A 16,955-nucleotide genomic window follows, 5' to 3' on the forward strand; every position below is an offset into this window, starting at 1 on the left:
AGAAACCTCGAACTCTTGGGCTTAAGTGAGTCTCTTCTTCAGCCTTCCGAGTAGCTAGGACTACAGGTACTCACCACCATGCCTGGGTAGTTTTTCTATTTTTGGTAGAGATGACGTCTAAATCTTGCTCAGCCTGGTCTTGAACTCCTGAGCTCAAGCAATTCGCCTGCTTCGGCTTTTCAGAGTGCTGGGATTACAGGTGTGAGCAACTGCACCCAGCCCTAATACAATTTTTTATACATATTTGGGTCTATTTCTGGATTTTCTTTTCTTCTTTTTTTTCTTTATGAGGCAGAGCCTCAAGCAGTTGTCCTGGGTAGAGTGCTGTGGCATCACAGCTCACAGCAACCTCCAACTCCTGGGCCCAAGTGATTCTCCTGCCTCCGCCTCCCAAGTAGCTGGAACTACAGGCGCCTGCCACCATGCCCAGCTATTTTTTGATTGCAGCTGTCATTGTTGTTTAGCTAGCCCCGGCTGGATTTGAACCCGCCAGCTCAGATGTATGTGGCTGGTGCCTTAGCTGCTTGAGCCACAGGCGCCAAGCCAATTTCTGGATTTTCTGTTCTGCATCAATGGTACGTTTGTTGATGCTTCAATCTGATACATATTGCTTTTATTATTATACAGGCATGCCTTGCTTAATGACAGGAATACTTTCTTAGAAATGTGTTAGTCAATTTCGTCCTTGTGCAAACATTGTACATTTGATCTCACGCAAAAGGCCAAGAAACGATGTAAACATCTCAGAGTGCCCTTATACAAACCTGCATGGCACAGCCTTCTACATACCTGGGCTGTAGGGGATGGCCTATTGTTCCTATGCTGAAAATCTGTATACCATGTTAATATCCTAAGTTCTGTAAGTGGTTGTAACACAATGATATTTGTGTATCTAAATATAGAAAAGGTACAGCAAAAATGCAGTATTATAATCTTATGAAATCACTTCTATATATGCCATCTGTCATTGGTCAAAATGTTGTGTGGTACACAAGACTATACTTTGCAATGTGTTTTAATATTTGGAGGGTTAGCCCCTTCTCATTAAGATAATTTGACAGAGCCTCAAGCTATCGAGAGTGCTGTGGCGTCACAGCTCACAGCAACCTCCAACTCCTGGGCTTAAGCGATTCTCTTGCCTCAGCCTCCCAAGTAGTTGGGACTACAGGTGCCCACCACAACACCCAGCTATTTTTGGTTGTAGTTGTCATTGTTGTTTGGCAGGCCCGGGCTGGATTCGAACCTGCCAGCTCTGGTGTACGTGGCTGGCGCCTTAGCCGCTTGAACTACAGGCAGCGAGCATTGATCAATATTTTTTAAAAGAATTTGATCACTATACTTTTTTTTTCTTTTTTGCCTGTCTTACTCTGTTGCTCAGGATAGAGTTCCATGGTGTCAGCCTCGCTCACAGCAACCTCAAACTACTGGGCTTAAGCAATCCTCCTGCCTTAGACTCCTGAGTAGCTAGGACTACAAGCACCTACCACAATGCCTGGCTAATTTTTCTATATTTAATAGAGATGGGATCTCATTCTTGCTCAGGCTGGTTTTGAACTCCTGAGCTCAAGCAATCCACCCACCTGAGCCAGAATGCTGGGATTATAGGCGTGAGCTACTGTGCCTGGCCTTGATCTCTATTCTTGCATATTTATTTTTCCATAAAAGCTTTAGAATCAGCTTGCTCAGTCAAAAAAAAAATCCTGTTGTTATTTTTACTGCAATAATATTAAAATTTTAGATTAGCTTAGGGAGAATTAATACTTTTATTTTGTTGAGTCTTCCTAAAGATGAAGTATGTCTTTCATTTATTTAAATCTTTTCCCTGCATCTCTTATTAGCATTTTAGACTTTTCTTCATATGGATCTTGTATGTATGTCTGGTTAAGTATATTCCTAGGTGTAAAATACCTTTTGATTTTAAAATTTTAGATTAGCTTAAGGAGAATTAATATCTTTATTTTGTAAAGATATCTTCTAATTATTTGTTTTGTTCATTAAGAATATAGTAAGGGTCTTTCCCAGAATTATTCTGAATTCTTGTATCTTTTTTTTCTTTTTCAAAGGATTCTCTTGTGTTTTCTGAGGGAAGATGCAGTTTTCGTTTGCAGTACTGGTGGTGCAGGTGCTGGCTTGCTCTTAATGTTGTCTGGTTAGGAAAATATAAATACCTCCTACGCATGTATTCATGTAAATCGCAGATTCCTATAACTTTAGAGAAGGAAGAGACATTGCTGAAGTCCAGCTGAGAAAACTGAGTCTCTCATAAGTAAGTCCTAGCTAGTCAGTATAGAACCCTGGGTTTGCAGATTTTCTACTCAGCGACCTTGACTCTGGGCTGAGAAGTCACTGAATGAAACTCAAGGACCAAATGCTGTGAGCAGAAGCTTGGACTTTGGCAGAGGCTGGTGATATCTTATTCCTCTGAGCAATGAATCATTAATCAGTATAGGAATTAGCAAGATATGAGACATGGGCCAACATGGGTTCTCAGAAGTTGCGTATGTCTCCAAACACCAGCTCTGAGTTACCTCCAGAGAGTAGCACAAATGACCATTGGTCTCCAATAAATCACCAGGCTGCATTTGCCGGAATAAATGGAAGCATTGTGAGAGCAGGAGATCAGGACAAAAACCTCCACTGCTAACTTAAACAGCTTCCCTTCTGAACCCCTGGAGATCAGTTATCACCAAAGGGACAGATAGACTCTGCAAAGTTTTTGCAGGCTTCACAGCTTGTAAATAAAAGGCTACATTCTTTGCGCTCCCCTCTCACTGAATCTGGCAGAGGAAGGCCTCTGACTCCAATCAGCTGGGCGATGACCACTAGCCGGGCTGGCTGGGAGACGGTGAGGACTCCCTTTGAAGGAACTTTGTAAACCACACTATACTTAACACATAGGACCCTATATATTGAGAATACAGCCATCTTATTCATGGAAAATCATGTCAGGAACACCTGTTGTACATTACTTGTAATTTATGAAGCCATCCCAAATACGAATTGGTGTGTGTGGAATACATTGACATAGATTACATAATAGTTAACATTTCTGTAACTCATCATTCCCTTAATCATTTCTTTTCTTTCTTTTTTTTTTTTTTTTGAGACAGAGCCTCAAGCTCTCACCTTGGGTAGAGTGCTGTGGCATCATAGCTCACAGCAACTTCCAATTCTTGGGTTCCAGTGATTCTCCTGCCTCCGCCTCCCAAGTAGCTGGGATTACAGGTGCCTGCCACAATGCCTGGCTATATTTCAGTTGCAGCTGTTGTTGTTTGGTGGGCCCCATCTGGATTCGAACCCGCCAATTCACGTGTATGTGGCTGGTGCCTTAGCCGCTTGAGCCACAGGCACTGAGCCCCCTTAATCATTTCTATATTCTTGTTATTCAGTATTCTTTGTACTTTTACCAGGGTTCCTTTCTGTGACTTTGTTTATTCTATTCTTCCATTTACATTTTTGTCAATTATTTGAGTCTCCAACAAAAATTTCTGACTCTTTGATACCACAGATTCAGTGGTGTAATTTCCAGTTGGGACCTTCCAAAAAAAAAATTTCAGAAGATGTCTCCCACCTCCATCCTTCTGCTTATTTTTTATTTTTTATTTTTTTCCCTTTTTAAAAATTAAATCATAGCTGTGTACATTAATGCAATTATGAGGTACAAAGTGCTGGTTTTATATACAAATTGAAATACTTTCATCAAACTGGTTAACATAGCCTTTACCGCATTTTCTTAGTTATCATGTTAAGACATTTATATTCTACCCTTAGTAGATTTAACATGTACCCTTGTAAAATGCACCATAGGTGTGGTCCCACCAATTACCCTCCCTCCACCCAACCTTCCCCCTCCTCTTTCCTCTTCATCTTGGGCTATAGTTGGGCTATAGCTTTAATATGGAAGTGTGGGTGCTTATAAATTGGTTTCATAGTAGGGCTGATACATTGGATACTTTTTCTTCCATTCTTGAGATGCTTTGCTAAGAATATGTTCCAGCTCCATCCATGTAAACACGAAAGAGGTAAAGTCTCCATCTTTTTAAAGGCTGCATAATATTCCATCCTTCTGCTTTAAAAAAAAAACAAATGGGTTAGAGATATTTTTATTTGGAACTGACCATGGGAAGCCTTATTTTATTTTATTATTATTATTTTTTTTGAGACAGAGTCTCACTATGTTCCCGTTGGTAGAGTGCTGTGGTGTTACAGCTTACAGCAACCTCTTGGGCTTAAGTGATTCTCTTGTCTCAGTCTTCCAAGTAGCTGATTACAGACACCTACAACACCCACAACATCTATTTTTTTGTTGCAGTTGTCATTGTTGTTTAGCAGGCCCAGGCCAGGTTTGAACCCACCACCCTTGGTGCATGTGGCTGGCGCCATAACCACTGTGCTACGGGTGCCAAGCCCTTGGGGAGCCACAACGACTGGCTAATTTTTCTATTATTAGTAGCGATGGGGTCTTGCTCTTGCTCAGGCTGGTCTTGAACTCCTGGTCTCAAGCAATCCTCCCACCCCAGCCTCACAGAGTGCTAGGATTGCAGGTGTGAGCCACCGCCCAGCCTGATATTGGACTCTGGAGTGTGAATTCCACAGGGCAGTAGCCTAGAAACTCAGGAAGGATTTCTATGTTGCTGTCTTGAAAAGAATTTCTTCTTTGGGAAACCTCAGTCTTTGCTCTTAAGGTCTTCCACTGGTTGGTTGAGACCCACCCACTGCAGAGAGTAGCCTGGTTTACTTCAAGTTTATTGATCTAAATGTTATCTAAAAAAAATACCTTCACAGCAGCATCTAGGCTAGTGTTTGATCAAGCAGCTGGGCACCATATCTTTGCCAACTTGACACATAAAATTAACTATCACTTTCCACAAGCTTGGCCACTGACCCTTAGCTTCTAGGCCTCGGTCCAAAGTCAGAGGGCTTAATTGAAAAGGACTCTACCTGGGCGGCGCCTGTGGCTCAGTCAGTAAGGCGCCAACCCCATATACCGAGGGTGCCGGGTTCAAACCCAGCCCCGGCTGAACTGCAACCAAAAAAAAAAAAAAAATAGCTGAGCGTTGTGGCGGGCGCCTGTAGTCCCAGCTACTCGGGAGGCTGAGGCAAGAGAATCGCTTAAGCCCAGGAGTTGGAGGTTGCTGTGAGCTGTGTGAGGCCATGGCACTCTACCGAGGGCCACAAAGTGAGACTCTGTCTCTACAAAAAAAAAAAAAAAGAAAAGGACTCTACCAGGGACATCTAGACTTGACGACACGTCTTTACTTCCCTTCTTACTTGTGTTTCTCTGCTCCTCTTGTTTTAGTATTAGATTTGCAGAGACTTGTCAGGAATTTACAGCTTGTGATTGCTTCACCTTCTTGGAAATGACTCTATATTTTCAAACAGCATTAACCTTAAGAATGGAGATCACATCTTTATTGACCAGAAAAGTGATGCCTTTTTATCACTGTGCTGTGATGATGTCACTTAGCTAGTGAGTGCTTTATACATTTTTTGGATTAAAAATATTAAAAAAATTGTGTATCATTAAAAAGACATATTCCCAACAGAAGCTCCTGGGGGGTGATAGTTAGACCCGCCCTCTGCATTAGCTATTGTGTAGTTTAGGGAACTTCAAAGTGTATGGAAGAGAAATAAGATTTTTCTGTTTTTTGGTTTTTTTTTTTTCCTAGAGACAGACTCTCACTTTGTCACCCTCAGTAGAGTGCTGTAGTGTCTCAGCTCACAGCAACCTCCAGCTCTTGGGCTTAGGCAATTCTCTTGCCTCAGCCTCCGTAGCATCTGGGCCTACAGGTGCCCGCCACAATGCCCGGCTATTTTTTTGTTGCAGTTTGGCTGGGGCCAGGTTTGCACTGGCCACCCTCAGGTATGTGAGGCCCGTGCCCTACTCACTGAGCCACAGGCGCAGCCTGAAATAAGATTTTTCTATAAGAAACAGAGCTGGACTTTCCCACTTACCTGTTGTGTGATTAGTTATAATTTTTAAAATTTCCCTGATTTTCAGTTTATTCATCTGTAAAATGGAGGTAATGGGACATCTCACAGGGTTGTTTTGAAATTAAATGAAATGCTGTATGTGAATGGCCAGGCATAATGCTTGTCACAGAGTGAACTTGAAATAAAAATGAATTCCTTCCTCTTCCCTTGGATTGTTTGTGGAGTTTCATAGCACCATACTGCCATCAGTAACTTGGAGGATAGGTGCTCACTTCCAGAGGTGTCGAGGAACTTACCTGTCTTTTTTCTTTTAAACCACATCAGGGTGTGGTCACCATCGAGTGTGTCCCTCTAAAGGGGAGAGTTAAGCTGTGAAGGACTTTGCTTTATTTTTATAATAGACAGTTGGCACTCTAGGAATTGGCCATTCTTTCCTTCCAGGAAAAGGCAATGAATCATTACAGGATATACTGTTTTTCTTCCCTCAAGTGTCTTACCAATGAAAGTCATTAACAATAGAACCTTCAGTTGAGAACACTTTTGGGAAGAGTCCGAGTGGAAACAAGTTTATTAGGGTTAAAGTCAACATTTTCGAGTTAGTTAATCCAGAGTTTTCATCCCTGATCCCACCTCTCCAAGGTCTCAAAAGACTTGGATATTGAAAAAAATACTTACAATAACACCAAAGGTAGAAATAATTGTAAATAATTTCAGAATAACTAATGAAAAACAAGCCTCTTGGTGCTGAAGAAAAGTTCCTCTAGCTGCAGAAGACAGCATGGTGATGATGTGTGTGGACTAATTTGCTTGTGGTTATCATTACGCAATGGAGATGCGTACCAAATCTTCACGTTGTATTCAATCTTTGTCAATTAAATGTTTTAATATAGTAACTAAAAAAAAAAAGAAGGCAGCCTGGGAGGAGGCTGTGTTCCTCAGGAGGTGAGGTGGCCCACACTGGCCTCTAGCAGGGGTTAGCCTGAAGGGTGGGAACCTACAGCCTTAAGGCCACATATGGCGTTCTAGGTCCTTAAGTATGGCCTTTTGACTGAATCCAAATTTTACAGAACAAATCCTTTTATTAAAAGTGGTGCATCCGGGTGGTGCCTGTGGCTCAGTGGGTAGGGCGCTGGCCCCATGTGCCGAGGGTGGTGGGTTCTAGCCCAGCCCCGGCCAACCTGCAACAAAAAAATAGCTGGGCACTGTGGTGGGCACCTGTGGTCCAGCTGCTTGGGAGGCTGAGGCAGGAGAATCTCCTAAGCCCAGGAGTTGGAGGTTGCTGTGAGCTGTGATGCTACAGCACTCTACCAAGGGTGACAAAGTGAGAATCTGTCTGTAAAAAAAGAAAAAAAAAGAAGTGGTGCACCATAGAAAGATGAAGCTTTTCTTACCTTCTTTGGTGTTTAAAAAAAGAATAATCTTGAAATCAGAAGGCCCCAGGGTCCCTACCCTCAAATGTGGCCCAGCTGAGGTCACGTTACTACATTCTGAATGCTATTTTAATTGACACCCTCCAAATGCCTGCAGCTAGGGCTTGGTGGCATGCATGGCCTTAGATCACCTCCTCAGGGCTGGTTCCTCTGAGCCATCCCAGCTCTCTTGGCCTCTCAGCTACCCATGGAGTCCACAGAGCTCTTTCCCACGGGGCAGCTTTTAACCAAGGGCCTTGGCTCCTGGGCTTTTCCAGAGTGGGAAGCAAATACCTTTTCCCTGCACTGAACACTTCTCTGTCTCTCAGCTCCAAGCAGCTCTTTCAGACATTTATGTGGTGAGAGAAGGGAAGAAGGAGCGAATGCTCAGGAGAACTTGGGCAGACGATTTCTGGAGAGCCTACTCCCACTTCCCACCCCAACTTAGGACGGCTGCCTGGGGCTTGAAGAGCCTGTAGTTTGTGGTCTGTCCTTGGGCTTTTTAAACGGAGTCATGCAGCTTCTTGTCAGGCCTCAGTAGGTGGGCCTCAGGAGGGACTAGTCTCTGTGCTCATTTGGTCTGTCTGTCCCTCCAGCGGCTGCAGGGAGGGGGTCTCCGTGGCCAGCCTGCGACAGAACAGGCTGTTCACACGTTCTGTTCTTGGAGGTTTGCTGCTCACATTCCAGCCGGGTCAGGAAACAGGAAGCCAAACAAAGGAAAGAAGCCCAGAGGAAGAGACCTAAAGAGACAGAGAAGAGACCAGACACACTTCCAAGTCTGGGCTTGGCGGCCTGGCCTTCTAACTTTGAGTAGAGTCAGAGAAGACCTTTTTGATTCAGTATTTTTATTTTTGATGAGATACACAAGCAAAACAGAAGACCTATGTTACACATCACAGTGTAATGCATCATAATAATGATACAAATACCCAGGTCCCTACCACCCCTCCCCTAAGAAATAGAGCACTCCCAGAACCTTGGAATCCCTGTGGGGTTTTCAGGTACCTAAGGCTGTTTAATCCACTGCCAAATGTCTGAATCCACCATACATTTACATTTAAATATGTCAAATTATCGCCTCCTTTGGTGTTCTCCAGATAAGAATTGGTTTTAATTACTTGAAGGATTCCCTACTTCCCCAAAGCCTTCTCATAAGCCTCCCCCTCAGTCCCAGCCACCATTAAGGATTTTCCTCAGTTTTTGTCTGCAAAAAAGGGGTTAGTAGTGCACCTGGGGAGAGCCATAGCTCTTAATACCACCTGTTGAACTACCCTATTCTTCCTTAATTCTATGGATATTAGAGCCAGGAATCTTTACACACCAGGGAGCAGCAGCCGCCTCCAGCTGCAGCAGAGAGGAGGCAGTCCACACAGCAGCCAAGGGGTGTGGGTGGGGGAGGGGTAGGTAGGTGGCAAGATAGGTCTCAAGTCTGATTTTCGTCTCTTTAATATGCAGGCATTAAAGCTTATAACAAAGATCTTCCTTTTTCTTTCTCTGGCCTTTCCCAGGGGTGATTTTATAGATGATTTTATAAGTTCTGTGTGACCACCTTGGGAACTACAGGCTGGGTGGCAGCTGGGTGGTGCAGGCCGGGGTGGATGTCATCGGATTCTTAAGGGCATGTGACTCAAAAGTAGGTTAAAAACCAGTGATTGTTTCTGGCTTGTAATGAAGTGAGGAAAAATAAGATGTCATTGAATTTTTCCTAAACATAAAATTGTAAGAATGCCCTTTATTCTGGGATATGTCCACTCTTTTTTTGGTTAGTAAAATAGTTTTTCTTTTTATGGGATGATGGTGCTAGTGAATTGTAATTACAAAGAAAAATTCTCTCTTGACAAAGTCAAAAGTGGGTAACATCTTCAATTGCAATTTTTTTTTTCTGGTTTGTGAAATCCCAAATTCTGGGAACCACTAGTCTAGAGAGCAACTGCCTTTCTATGTGTACGAGATTTAGGAGCGTGCTGTGTGCTGCTGTGCCTCATTCCTCCTCCCCATGCACGAGAATCCCCAAACTACAGATGTTGGTGTGGATGTGGAGAGAAGGGAACCCTTCTACACTGCTGGTGGGAATGCAAGCTAATACGACCTTTTTGGAAAGAAGTTTGCAGAACACTCAAGGAACTAAAAGTAGACCTACTGCTCGATCCTGCGATTCCTCTACTAGGTATATACCCAGATGATCAAAAATTATTTTACAACAAGGACATTTACACCAGAATGTTTATTGCAGCACAATTCATAATTGCCAAGACATGTTAAACAGCCCAAGTGCCCATCGACCCATGGATGGATTAACAAATTATGGTACATGTGTACTATGTAGCCATAAAAAAGATGGAGACTTCACATCTTTTATGTTTACCTGGATGGAGCTGGAACATATTCTTCTCAGTAAAGTATCGCAAGAAGGGAAAAAAATGTATCCAATGTACTCAGTACTACTACAAAATCAAGACGTAATCACCTACACATTCATATGAAAGGCAAAACATAACTGTAGTCCAGAAAGTAGAAGGGAAGAGGAGAGAGAGGGGAAGGAAGGGGGGAAATGGGAGGACAGAGGGTATTTGGGGGACCTCACCTAAGGTGCATGATGCAATGGTACATTTCAAAACTGTTAAGAAATGAGTATAATCGTGATGGATGTGTTAGTTCAATGTACGCATTTCACATTGTATATCAGAGCAGTCACTGAACCTCATGAATGCGTCCGCGTACAAAGTTATGATTTAATAAAAAAAATAAAAAAAGAAAGTGGTGCACTCTAAGAAATGCACTTTTAGTAATACTTCCTAAAGTTGATGACTGGTTAGACTGCAGATGGTGGTTGGTGGTGCTGTAGGCTGCTTTAGTTTGCTCAGATGTAATTTAGAAGTAGAAACGGGTGGTCTGTAGTGATTCCTACTGGATGTTGTGTCTTTACACCTTCCTGTACAGTCTCACTGGAGGGATGAGCACCCCTGACAATCGCTGTTCTCTGTGATAGAGCTCCAAGGAGCAGTTCTGTGACAGTCAAGTGATCTTAGGATTCCTAGTAAACTATGTCAGTCCCAGGAAGAGACAGTAGCATGGTGTCATTAAAACATGTCCCTGGCAGTTACTTACAGCAGAAAGGACAACAGAGACTTAAACTTCACAATCCAATTCATAGATAGTACTGGGGACAAATAGGCAATGTTGATGTGGCTAGGAAAGCGCAGCTTTGGAAGAGTGAGTCTGAGTGTAATTATTGTATTTTTTTAGTTATTAGCCTAACATGTTTTCACTGTAAGGTAGATGTAATTCTACCAACCTTAATGAAATAATGTGCATTAAAACACTAAGGATAGCACCTATTAAAGATTTCTTTTTTTTTTTTGAGACAGACCCTCAAGCTGTCACCCTGGGTAGAGTGCTGTGGCATCAGAGCTCATAGCAACCTCCAACTCCTGGGCTCAAGCAATTCTCCTGTCTCAGCCTCCCAAGTAGCCGGGACCAATGGCACCCACCACAACACCTGCCTATTTTTTGGCTGCAGCTGTCATTGTTGTTTGGCGGACCCGGGCTGGATTCGAACCCGCCAGCTCAGGTGCATGTGGCTGGCATCTTAGCCGCTTGAGCCACAGGCATCGAGCTAAGACCATTTTTTTTTTTTAAAGAAGAAAGAAAGAAGCAAGTGGTGTAAACCCAATTTCTCCTGGCTCCTAGAAAACATTACTTTCACATTGGGGAAATCACCTAATCATCCTGGGCTTTCATTTTCTTATCAAAATAAGGGAGTTGGGCTGGGATCTCTTAAGGTTCTATCCAAATCTAACATTCCGTGATTGAAGTGAGTATCTGAACAGCCAGCCAGAAAGGCTAGAGTACATGTCAGGACCTCGAGGTAAAAGATCAAGGGCAGAAAGAAAACCCTGCCTTGTGATTTTCCTCAAAAGCAGAGTGGAAGAAAAAATTTTGTAATTTATTAAAATTCTGGGCTGCACAATTCTATTAACTCCTATGCTAATCTGGTTTTGTGAGCTATGGTGAACAAGATAAAATGTAAAATCCTTGCAAAACATATGGCTTTTGTCCAAAAAGAGATGACATGCTTTTCATCCAAAGATGAATAAGAGAGAAACTGACAAAATCAAACATCAGAATGATGCACCATTCCAATAATAGCAACGGAAAGAACAACAATAATAGTAATAGTCTCTGCTCCCCTGAGTGCCAGCTCTGAAGGAACTTTGGATTCATTGTCCTGTTGAATCCTTGAAGGTAGTTTTGATCATCCTTTTTATAGTTCCACCCTTTGGCAGAGTACGATCTGACCCAAATTCACCTGCCATGAAGCTTCCACTCCCATGGCCACACCTTTAAAATAGAGTCTCGTGGCCTTTTCGCCTTTTCTTTGTTGTGACAATGGGGCCCCATTCCTTGTCTATGGCGAACATATCTGTAAGCCTAAACTTTGCTCTCACTCTGTAAACCTATCATTCTCTTTCTCAATACACTTGGTTTCATGCTTGCCTTACTTAGGGGCGTCTGGTTGTTTTTGATTAAGAGCACGCCAAGAACTGAGGACCCAGGCAGCTGTCTTGAAACCCAACATTTTAGATTTCCAAGAAGAATCTGGCACCCCTCAAAGTTGTATGTAGTTTATAAACCTTCCTTTTCTTGCTAAAAAGAAAAGAAAAGAAAGAAAAGAAAAGAAAAGAAAATTAGAGCCTTACTTCTCCAAGCTGTGGTCTGATGACCGGTAGCGTGGGCATCATCTGGGGGGATTGAGGGCCCCACCCAAGACCAGTCCAAGTCAAATCTGGATTTAACAGAACTCTCAAGGGATTGACAATCATGTGAAACCTTGAAAGCTTTGGTTTAGATGACTCTTAAGAAAACTTGTCAGCTCGGCACCTGTGGCTCAAGCAGCTAAGGCGCCAGCCACATATACCTGAGCTGCCGGGTTTGAAACCAGCCCAGGCCCTTCAAACAACAATGATGGCTGCAACCAAAAAATGGCCGGGCATCGTGGCGGGCACCTGTAGTCTGAGCTACTTGGGAGGTGGAGGCAGGAGACTCACTTGAGCCCAGGAGTTGGAGGTTGCTGTGAGCTGTGATGCCACAGCACTCTACCTAGGGAGACAGCTTGAGGCTCTGTCTCAAAAAAAAAAGAAAAGAAAACTTGTCTTCCCTATCAAGTGTTTCTCCGCTTTGTGGTTGAAGGAGCAAAGTATCTCCCTGAGAATGGAGAGAGTGACTTTCTAATCGGGGAGGGTGGAGTCTTTGCTCTCCTTTTGGTGTGTGAACTTCTGAACGCCCCTTTGCCTACTTACTTCCTCAAAAACTGAACCTGCCATTGAATGTTCAACACCAAGGGTGAGCCCTCATGTAAACCCTGGGCTTTGGGTGGTGATGATGTGTCAAGGGAAGTTCATGGGTTGTAACAAATGGCCCAGGGGGGCAGGATGTAGGGGTGTCGCCAGCAGGGGAGGCGGTGTCTGTGTGGGGACGGGGGCAAATGAGAACTCTCTGTGCTCTCTGCTTAATTTTGCTATAAATCTAAAACTACTCTACAGAATAAAGTCTGTTCAAAATTGAATATGCCAGCTGTGGCCTTGGCAAAAAAGGACAGCCAGTAAGATAATGCCTGTTAAATTCTTAAAAAAAAAAAATCATTTAGATAAAAGGTGCTTTTGAAAGAGAGGGTTTTGTCAAGTGCCGTGATCTCATGCTCTGGCAGCGCTGGTAGGAGAGGAGTCCAAGGGAAACCCGGGGTGCTGACATGTGGGTGACTCAGGTGCCAGCCCTGCCGACTGCGAGCGGCCAAGGTTGTGCTCCCCTGCTGCCCTCAGAAGCGCCGGGTGCCCATCGTTTTTGCTTCTGTCTGGTTTTCTGGGTTGTATTTTTCACCTTGTTCTTTTTTTTTTTTTTTATTGTTGGGGATTCATTGAGGGTACAATAATTTCACGTTGTTCTTAAATAGATGGTCGTGACCTGTGGTGGCTCTTTCAAGGTCTCTGCCAACACCGGCACTCAGAAGGGAAGAGGATGGAAGGAGAAGCTGTTTTCGCTGCCAGTCCCAGGGGCAGCTGACAGGCCTGAAACACTCTCAGCACCCTTGTGTTTTGTTTGTTCTGGTTTATTTAATAATACTCCCTAACATATATATTAAGCTTTATTTTTTCTTTATTTTTTTTTTCCTGCCATCTCATTTGATTCTCAAGACAGTGTCTGGTCAATGGATGGAGGGTAGAATTAGGGAGCACTCTGGGTGTTGTTCATCCTCCAAAAAACACAGAAACAGAGCTTTTGTATTGTTGTTGTTGTTTGTTTTTTGAGACAGAATCTTAAGCTGTTGCCTTGGGTAGAGTGATATGGCATCACAGCTCACAGCAATCTCAAACTCTTGGCCTTAAGCGATTCTCTTATCTCAGCCTCCCAGGTAGCTGGGACTACCGGAGCCCACCACAACTCTCGACTTTTTTTGGTTGTAGTTGTCATTGTTGTTTAGTGGGCCTGGGCTGGTTTTGAACCTGCTTGCTGCCGTGTATGTTGCTGGTGCCCTAGCCTCTTGAGCTACAGGTGCTGAGCCAAAAGAAACAGAGCTTGAGAGTGAAGTGACCTGCCTAAGGTCACACAGCTCTGTATGGGCTAAGGCTCTCGGGACTGTCCTCAGAAATCTCAACATAGCGGGTGGTGCCTGTAGCTCAGTGGGTAGCTCACCAGCCACATACACCAGGACTGGCGGGTTCGAACCCAGCCCGGGCCTGCTAAAAAAACAATGACAACTGCAGTAACAACAACAACAACAACAAAAAATAGCCAGGTGTTGTGGCAGGCACCTGTAGTCCCAGCTGAGGGAGGGGAGGCTGAGGCAAGAGAATCACTTGAGCCCAGCAGTTTGAGGTTGCTGTGAGCTGTGACACCACAGCACTCTACCCAGGGTGACAACTTAAGACTGTCTCAAAAAAAAAGAAAAAGAAAAAAGAAATCTCAAGATATCTAAGCCCTTAAATACTAACTAGGTCAGCAAGATAGGTGCTGCTTTACTTGCTGGCCATGGTCAGAGAACACGGACCCTGTGTGTGTTTGCATTTATGAGATTCTTCCAAAGTCTTCCTCTCACAGGGGAGTTAGGAGCAGGGTGCAAAGTGGGAGGTCATTTTTCTCAGTGGGCTGTGCTGTTTTTGCTGAGCACCTACATAAGCCTTCCTTACATTTATCCATGGTGCTGAGTTTTAAGAAACAAAATACTCTAGGAAATAAGGCCGAGCAGAATAGTTAATCTCGGCTCAGCAATGCCATGCTCGGGTCTCATCTGAATAGTGAGGAACTTGGTGGAACCGCAGTGCTCTCAGCCAGCCGAGGCCTTTGCCGGCCAGAAGGATTACAGAACTTGGGACAAATGGTCTAGTAGCTGTTCAGGGTCTCTGCCTTTCACAGCTTCCATCCGCAGCCAGGGAGTCACTCCTGGGGCCCCCAAGGGACCCGTGCTCTACACCTCCAGCAGTTTTCCCTGAGGTGGCTTATTCATTAGCAAATGTGAGAAATGACTAATTAGCACCCCCGTACCAAGTTAAAGCAGTCTGGATTATTGGGGTGTTTAAAAAGCAAAACAAACTCCTTCCCCCTCTTCCCTTCTGAGATATTTGGATTCACACAGGGACGATGTCTCCATTCATGAAACCACCACAGCAGATTGTTTTTTGGTTTCTTTTTGGCCCAGGGTGGAGTGCAGTGGCGAGATCACAGCTGGCTATAGCCATGAACTCCTGGGCTCAAGTGATTCCCCTGTCTCAGTGTCCTAAGTAGCTGAGACCACAGGCACACATCACCATGCCCACCAAATTTTTAAATTTCGGGGTAGAGATGAAGTCTGTCTGTATTGCTAAGCTTGGTCTTGGACTCCTGACGTCAATCAAGCTATCCTCCTGCCTTGGCCTCCCAAAGTGCTGGATTGCAGGCATGAGCCACTACCATGCCTGGCCTAAAGATTCATTCATTTATTGATTTTTCTGTGAATAAAAATATGGAACGCTTCACGAATTATCGTGTCCTCCTTGAGCAGGGGCCATGCTAATCGTCTCTATATTGTTCCAATTGGAGCACATGTGCTGCTGAAGCAGGCACCCCAGAGATTTTTAAGGTAAAAATACAGACACAAAAAGAGTATGAAAAAATTTAAAAAACTCACACCACTACCATCCTAATATGATCAAAGTATTTTTATATTTGTATTTTCTAGTCCTTGTCCACAAAGAAATACACATTTATTTGGCATTGTGACAAGCTCATTGTAACGTACCCATTAAAGTATCATCCTTTTTTTTTTTTTTGTGGTTTTTGGCTGGGGCTGGGTTTGAACCCGCCACCTCCGGCATATGGGACCGGCGCCCTACTCACTGAGCCACAGGCACTGCCCAAAGTATCATCCTTTTCAAACTTAATATTATATCCATATAATGTACTTACATATTTCCTTATGTTTACGCATTATCTTCCTAATAATCATTTTCAATGTCTGTATCACATTCATCATGCTGACATCTTGAATGTACCAACCTCTGTTCTTTAAAAAAATTAAAATAATATTTATTTTGGATCATATTTAAATGATACCAAATATATGTTGATAAAGATGAGAAGATATGAAAATTAAATATAAAGTTAGAGAGCGTTGTTACGTATTCTTTCTTTTTTAAACGTATTTGTATTGTCTATATTTAAGATATATAACATGATATTTCCTTTTTTTTTTTTTTTTTCGTGGTTTTTGGCCGGGGCTAGGTTTGAACCTGCCACCTCTGGCATATGGGACCGGCGCCCTACTCCTTGAGCCACAGGCGCCGCCCCATGATATTTCAATATACGTACACAATGAAGTTATTATAACAGCCAAGCACATTAGCATACCATCATCTCTCATAGCTACTTTCTTCCCCCCACCCTTTTTTTGAGACAGAGTCTTACTCTGTAACCGTGAGTAGAGTGCCACGGTGTTATAGCAGACAGCAACCTCCAACTCTTGGGCTCAAGTGATCCTCTTGCCTCAGCCTTCTGAGTAGCTGGGACTACAGGCACCTGCCACAACACTGGCTCTTTTTTAGAGATGGGGAGGTCTCACTCTGGCTCAGGCTGGTCTCGAACCCATGAGCACAGGCAATCCACCTGCCTTGGCCTCCTAGAGTGCTGAGATTACAGGCATGAGCCACGGCGCCTGGCCTGAAATTGTTTTCTTAAGAAAAAGAATTTTCTTAGGGGCATGCCTAAGAAAGGATTTTTCAAGTACAAAAACATGATGTTGGGTCGAGCCAGTGGGATAAAATTCTAAAGGGGCATGCTGTTGACTTGAACAAAACTTCTGGAGCATTTTGAGTCCTGAACAGTGACAACTGATAAAAGGGACAACGGGGAGCTGGTACCACTCTTCTTCCTCTGTTCCCTCTGGAGGGAGATGCTTCCGAGGCAGCTTGTCAATGGGCGCTGTTTGTTGAGCTTTTTCAGCCCCTTTAAAATCTCTCTCCTCTGCTCCTTCTGTGCTCATTTCCTCCCTCTCTCTTTTTCACTCTCTCTCCTCAGCCCAAAGCTGCGGCTGGGAGACCTCCATCCCCTACACCTGAAAGGCCCTCTCTCATCTGAAGGAGC

At 43.7% G+C, this 16,955-nt stretch overlaps 1 non-coding gene across 1 annotated transcript; it reads right to left on the minus strand.

The window, feature by feature from the left end:
- Positions 1 to 15,333: 15,333 nt before the first annotated feature.
- LOC128572153 (U6 spliceosomal RNA) lies at positions 15,334 to 15,440 on the minus strand. The gene has a single exon (XR_008376066.1). It is a non-coding gene; the product is annotated as a U6 spliceosomal RNA (small nuclear RNA).
- Between the last annotated feature and the right edge of the window lie 1,515 nt (positions 15,441 to 16,955).

This window comes from Nycticebus coucang, chromosome 19, assembly GCF_027406575.1.
Source record: "Nycticebus coucang isolate mNycCou1 chromosome 19, mNycCou1.pri, whole genome shotgun sequence".
In the NCBI taxonomy this organism is placed as follows: Eukaryota; Metazoa; Chordata; class Mammalia; order Primates; family Lorisidae; genus Nycticebus; species Nycticebus coucang.